The sequence below is a fragment of the Carcharhinus amblyrhynchos genome, chromosome 1, assembly GCF_965287045.1.
Source record: "Carcharhinus amblyrhynchos chromosome 1, sCarAmb.v2.hapA, whole genome shotgun sequence".
NCBI classification, from domain to species: Eukaryota; Metazoa; Chordata; class Chondrichthyes; order Carcharhiniformes; family Carcharhinidae; genus Carcharhinus; species Carcharhinus amblyrhynchos.
Genome location: NC_137324.1, coordinates 138,867,767 through 138,874,703, shown reverse-complemented (window position 1 = coordinate 138,874,703; position 6,937 = coordinate 138,867,767).

Here is a 6,937-nt window from a genome sequence, read left to right as displayed (position 1 = left end):
ATGCAACAACTTCCATCAGGTTTAGACCTCCTCTTACTTGTTCTAATCTGCACATTCCAAATTCCATACTCTTGATCTTCCAAAATCCCATTTCATTGGAGGCAACTAGTTATTTAAATGGCCACAGCTAGCCTGACTCCAGTCTCAGTCCCATGAAGATGAGAAATGGGAAATTGGAGTTGGGACTTAGAATTTGCAGCCATTTCCAGGATTTCACCATGACCGAGAACCTCTCTAACTTGCCAAAAACCTATGCCTTGATTAATGGCTTGAAATAGGGAGCGACAGGGGAATGGGGAGTATTTAGAGTTTCCATTTCAATGTCTTGTTCTGCCAACATCCCTGTTCTGGGCCAAAGCACATTAATCCTATCACCAGTGTGATGTTGATGACCAGTACGGTATAAGCCAATGGATAAGGTATTTGGCATGTTGTTTAATGTAAAGTTTGCATGTCTTTGGTCATGGCCTGCATAGACTCATTTGAAAGACTTGAAGCTCCGTGGAGTTGAATACTTTCTCCATGGTGGCATTCCTGCAACCACCAATCCACTAGTGATTCCTCCATCTTCTCCGCTGCTGTGGTTAAGTGTGGGTAGCTCATCTATCAGCACGTAAATAAGTTGCTAATGCACCTCCAACGTTCTATTTCTTTACAACTTCCACCAGGAGATTGGTCTCTGTGTTTAGTTGAGCAGAGATCCAAGAGAATTGCAGCCCCCAATGCTCATGCTCACTTGTGAGATGCAACACAGCAGATGAACATTCAAGTGGGACTGATATAATGGGCTCACTGAAGTGCAGGTGTTGTCCTGATGCATGGCTGAGTTTGCCACCTAACTTGACTGGGGTGCAAGCAAGAGGAAAACAGGCCAAGTTGCACTGCCAGATTGCAGCTAATATGAAACTTCCAAATCAAAACGCCAAGGGAGAAACAAACTAGCATGACTATGTGGCAGAGTATAGTATATGGAAACTTATTTGCATTGTAGACACAGAGAGTTAAATCACTACCAGGGTCATTGGTTTGCAACGATTAAATAATTCAAACGCTATGAGGTTCCAGAAACATTACAGATAATTTTGGGATTTCATGATTATGTCTATTTGTCTGTGTGAACAGAAGGCCCCATCTATAATGCAGAAAGTAGCAACTACAAACCCATTTTACAATATCTAAATAATTATTTATTGTATATAAGAGCAGCATTTTTAGAAGTGCTTTCAGATTATGTTGTGTATCTCTGTGTCACCATTTATTTTCAGTGATAATACATGATGCACTTCTCTTCACTGGAAACAAGGAACCCAGACCCCCTTGAGCAGACACAGAAAGGTTACGTGTACCAGAACATCAAATACCACACATCACTTCAATCAATCACTTTGCCATGGACCTTGGGGGAAAGTAATAGAGATATTTCAGAGGATTCACAGGGTGAGGAATCAATCACATGCATTTGGAGGGCTAGCAATGGCTATGATGGATGAGGGAAGATTCTGAATGTTGAGATCATACAACCTTAATGAGCTTGCTTTAAAACCAAGACTAACACAACAGTAGGAGAATATTTGAACAATTATTTGTCTCTTTGCCATGCCAACAGAGATCAACACCTACATATTTTTATTTCTCACATAATTGATGCTATAGAGGAATGGTTCTCTGTAATGCAGTCTGTTGTTGAGCACGTGCCAAGACCAGCAGCATCTGCAGTGGCTAACCTCAGTTATACATGTCAAAGGCACAATCAGGGCATCTCTGTTAAATGCTCACAATCTGCTGTAGAGATTTTGGGATTGAAATCTCCGAAAATACTCAATTCTCTTGGAGACCATTACACACAACCATGAGAGAAGAATTCCATAACCTTGCTGATGCCCACCATTCTGTATTCTGACGGATTTTGGGCATACCGTCCAGCAATGGCACATACAGAACAACGCAGAAGCGGTCATTGGTATTCATGTCAGCAGAAGCTCTGTGTTATGATGTAGCCCTGCATGTGGCAATGGTTGCAGCCTTGGTCCAGAGGTATTAATTGACTATTTCGAGCAGAAGGTAAAAACAGATGTTAAATGAGTGCATGGCGACTAAGAAATGGCCATTTGAAAGTTCGCATTTAATATACACAGTTTTTGGGTTATGATTTGAACTTTCCTTCAGGGACTAACCAGAAACTTGAAAGTTTAGCATACAAGGTGCTGATTATATATCATTTTCATGGAGCAGTCTGTTTGATCTCTGCTCATCCACTTCACTGGTGATATGGTGTGCTCTGGCTATCTCAGTGGCACTTTGCAAGACATCTCAGGGACCAAGGGAGAGAACATACAGGATCTCAGGTGGAGGAAATGGAGTTCCAGAAGAGGAGGTTGTCTCAAACATGCTGTGGAAAAGACATCACTTCACCTATCCTGTTTCCTGTGGCAACTGATGCAGCTCTGTACGGCATTGGCCACCACCATTCCTTACGCAGACTGAAAGGTACGCTTAACAGGATATCAATGACCAAGCATTACCTTTGTCCTTGTGACTCTTATAAGATGCCCAATAATGTGGAGTAGCACTTACTCTTTTTCATTGAAGTTCACAGAGAATTCTCATAATATCTGCTGCTCAAGTATTGGTGAAGTCTTGACAATGTGTCTCATAAATCTCTGCATGTTTTCAGAGATTGTGTTCACAATGGCCATAAACAGTATTTATGGGATAGCATGTGACATAGTTATTAGCACAGACTTTCAGCCCTCATACCTTACACCCCATGTTCCAACTGTGGCAACTTATTAAACGTTGTGCCCCCACACATACCAGATGGCTCCTTGTACCTTCGATGCCACCCTATTTCTCCTACATACAATCCATGCCCAATCATAATGCACATTCTATCCTATGCCTCTCTAATCATGTCCCATTCCCCCTGTATCGCTATTGTACCCAATGATCCCCTAATCGCCCCCATAACTCCTCATATCCTATGCCAACCAATATTCCCCAGTCCTCTCCATAGTCCTTTATAACTCCTATGCCAGCTTAGTACCAAAATTAGTACCACCCCATCTATCGCCATTTGCCTTTATGACCTCCATGCCAACTTATCTAGTATCTACCATGTGCATATTTCAGGAGCCACACTGACATAAAATTGTCAATGTGGCTCCATATTGTCCATTGGCAATGCCATGGTTAAAAGAAATCTCTTTGACAATAAAGTAAATGCACTGAAAGTCTTTCAACTAATGTCTGATGAAAAGAGACATTTCACTTAGAATCATAAAATCCTACAGTGCAGAAAGAGGCCATTTGGCCTAGCGAGTCTGCATCAACAAAAATCCGCCCAGGCCCTATCCCTACATCTCCAAATATTTACCCACTAATCCCTCTAACCTACGCACCCCAGGACAGTAAGGGGCAATTTAGAATGGCCAATTAACCTAGCCCGCACATCTTTGGAGTGTGGGAGGAAACTGGGGTACCCGAGGAAACCCACGCAGACACAGGGAGAATGTGCAAACTCCACGCAGACGGTGGCCCGAACCGGGATCTGAACTCTGGTCCCTGGAGTTGTGAAGTAGCAGTGCTAACCAATGTGCTACCGTACCATGCCACTTAAGTATTTAATCATTTCCATTTTGAAAACAAACACTTTTATAACCGCTTGGACTTGAAATTGCTCTCACTTAATAGGTATCCCACTGTGGTAAAGTTAGGTTGTAAGATCAGTCCTGGAGTATACATTCCTATAGTCTCCAGGTTCATGTCACCAGACAGACCAGCTTCATGCAAACCAGCCTCTCATCCATTGCCTCTGTCTACATTTCCCATTGCCTCAGAAAAGCTTCCAGCATAATCAAGGACCCCAGGCATAATTCCACCTTCTTCCATCAGGAAAAAGATACAAAAATCTGAGGACACGTACCAACCAACTCCAGAACAGCTTCTTCCCTGCTGCCACCAGACCTATGAATGAACCTACCTCATATTAAGTTGATCTTTCTCTATATCCCAGCTATGACTGTAACACTACAATCTCCATTCGCTCCTTTCTTTCCCTATCTATGGTTTGCTTTGTCTGTATAGCATGCAAGAAACAATACTTTTCATTGTATACCAATACATGTGACAATAATAAATCAAATCAAATCACTTCTTTTAAAGTTAAAATCCAGCATTGTTATATATCTTGACAGCTTTTACAGTTTTAATAAGCTTTGGCAGTTCCAATGAATTTTTGACAGGTCTTTGACAGTTCTCGTGCATTTGTATACTTTTACACATATTCACATTTACTTTAAAAAAAATTAAATAATGCACCTATCCTCTCCTAAAGACTAACTTATCCTCCCAAAGAGGTGCCTTTCCTCCCCCTCTGGTATTCCAAGACTCCATCCAAAAGGGGTATCTTACCTCTCTGAAAGGTACTCCAGCTGTCCAATGGACCACGCGGATAAATGTGTAGTGGTGCATTTTGGCAGGTCCAATGGATGAAGGAGTACAATATCAAGGGTAGGAGTCTTAGCTGTGTTGAGGAGCAGAAGGAGCTTGGGGTCCGGGTCCACAGGACTCTTAAATCGGCCTCGCAGGTGGAGGATGTGGTCAAGAAGGCGTATGGTGTGCTGGCCTTCATTAATCGAGGGATTGAGTTTAGGAGTCGGGAGGTAATGCTGCAACTTTATAAGACCCTTGTCAGACCCCACTTGGAGTACTGTGCGCAGTTCTGGTTGCCTCACTACAGGAAGGATGTGGAAGCTATTGAGAGGGTGCAGAGGAGATTTACAAGGATGTTGCCTGGATTGGGAGGCATGCCTTATGAAGATAGGTTGAGGGAGCTAGGTCTCTTTTCCCTGGAGAGACGAAGGTTGAGAGGCGACCTGATAGAGGTTTATAAAATGTTAAGAGGTATAGATAGGGTGGATTCTCGGAGGCTATTTCCCAGGGCTGAAATGGTGGCTACGAGAGGGCACAGGTTTAAGGTGCTGGGGAGCAAGTACAGAGGAGATGTCAGTGGTAAGTTTTTCACTCAGAGGGTGGTGAGTGAGTGGAATCGGCTGCTATCGGTGATGGTAGAGGCGAACTCACTGGGGTGTTTTAAAAGACTTCTGGATGAGTGTATGGGATCTAATGGCATTGGAAGTTACAGATAGTTCTATGGCCAGGTAGGTATGGATATGATTGGCGCAACTTGCAGGCTGAAGGGCCTGTTTGTGCTGTAGTGTTCTATGTTTTAAGTAAATCCAAAAAATTTAGATCAGCTCCTACCACTTCATATATATATATACACTGCAAGTTTTAAACATGCATAGCTGACTTGCATGGGCAGCTAAGTCCATGGACCATGGATGTTCAATTTAAGGTTTCCATTTCCCCTCCAACCATACCAAAATCATTCATATATGTAGAGTAATTATGGTGATTGTCCCTTTAAGGATAACACAACAAAGAGGGTCACCTGACTTGAGACACCAATTGGGACAGAGTAGGTAATCAATCCAGTGAGTGGAGTCCTCTCTTAGGCAGAAGGCATCTAGAATACATGTCGAAACCATCTAGGGACTGGGGCTGTCAGTGGGCAGCTCTAGGGGCGAGTAGAGGGGCTGCTGGCCTTTGTACAGTTTTTCCTTATGAATAAATAACTTTTGTGATCCTGCCGAAGTCTGTGAGCATGCCTCATTAAATAATCCATTTTGATTTCATTTGTAGTGATCATGTAAGGACCAATTTTAAATACTGAAACTGCATTGTATTTATGGTTCTACATATTCCAAACATTCCCAAGGATCTGAACAAGTTGCTTTGCAAGAATATGCTAAATTATTGATGCAAGAAAATTTCTTAATGTGATAGCAAAGAAGATACTCAAGACTCTAAATACAGTACACTAGGGAGAATTTGGAGAGAAAACAGTAAAATAAAGAAGAGCTATGAAATTAAATCATCAAAAAGCATGCATAAAAATGCTAAAGTATTCTATGGGGACATAGATAACATTGAAAGTTCGGAATGGAATTGGGTCACTAAAGGTTGGATAGGATAAACTCAGACAGTGAAAATGAAATGGCAGAAATATTAAATAATTATTTCACTGCAGCATTAAAAAGCAAGATGGAGCAGATAGGAATGATATCAGAGGATATCATTAGACACACTGTAGCTGCATTTAAAGCAAAAGGGAGAAATATTAAATATGTTATTCAAACTCAAAGAGGATTAAATTTCTGGTCTGGACAGATAGCATCCATGCATTTTACAAGGATCCAGAGGAGATTGCAGAAGCATCATTACATATACTTAATATCTCGCCAGAAAAACATGCAATGCAGAGGGCTGGTGGATAGTTAATATTACATCTATAGTAAGGGAAATAGCAGGAGGAACAGGAGTAGGCCATTCAGCCCACGAAACCTGTTTCATTCAGTACATTTAAGGCTGATCATCTATTTTGATGAAGTTTTTCCTGTATTATCCACATTTCCCTTTACTTTTTTGGTATTTAGAAATCTGTCAATCCCTGCTTTAAACACACACAATTGCTGAGCTTCAACAGCTTTTTGGATTATAGCATTCCAAAAATTCACAACTCTCTCCGCAAAGAGATTTCACCTCATCTCGGTCCTAAGTGGTTTCCCCCTCATTTTAAAGTTGTGCCCCTGGTTGTATAATTGCTAACTATTAGAAATATCTCATCTTGTCTATCCCTTAAGTATTCTATAGTTTTTAACATACATAAGAAATAGGAGCAGGAGTGGGCCATCCAGCCCTTCGAGCCTGCCCTGCCATTCAATAAGATCATGGCTGATCTGTCGTGGCTCAGTTCCACATTCCCTCCCTCTCCCCATAACCCTTAATCCCCTCGCTTATCAAAAACCCATCAACCCGCGTCTTAAAAATATTTAGCGAGGCAGCCTCCACCACTTCAACGGGCAGAGAATTCCAG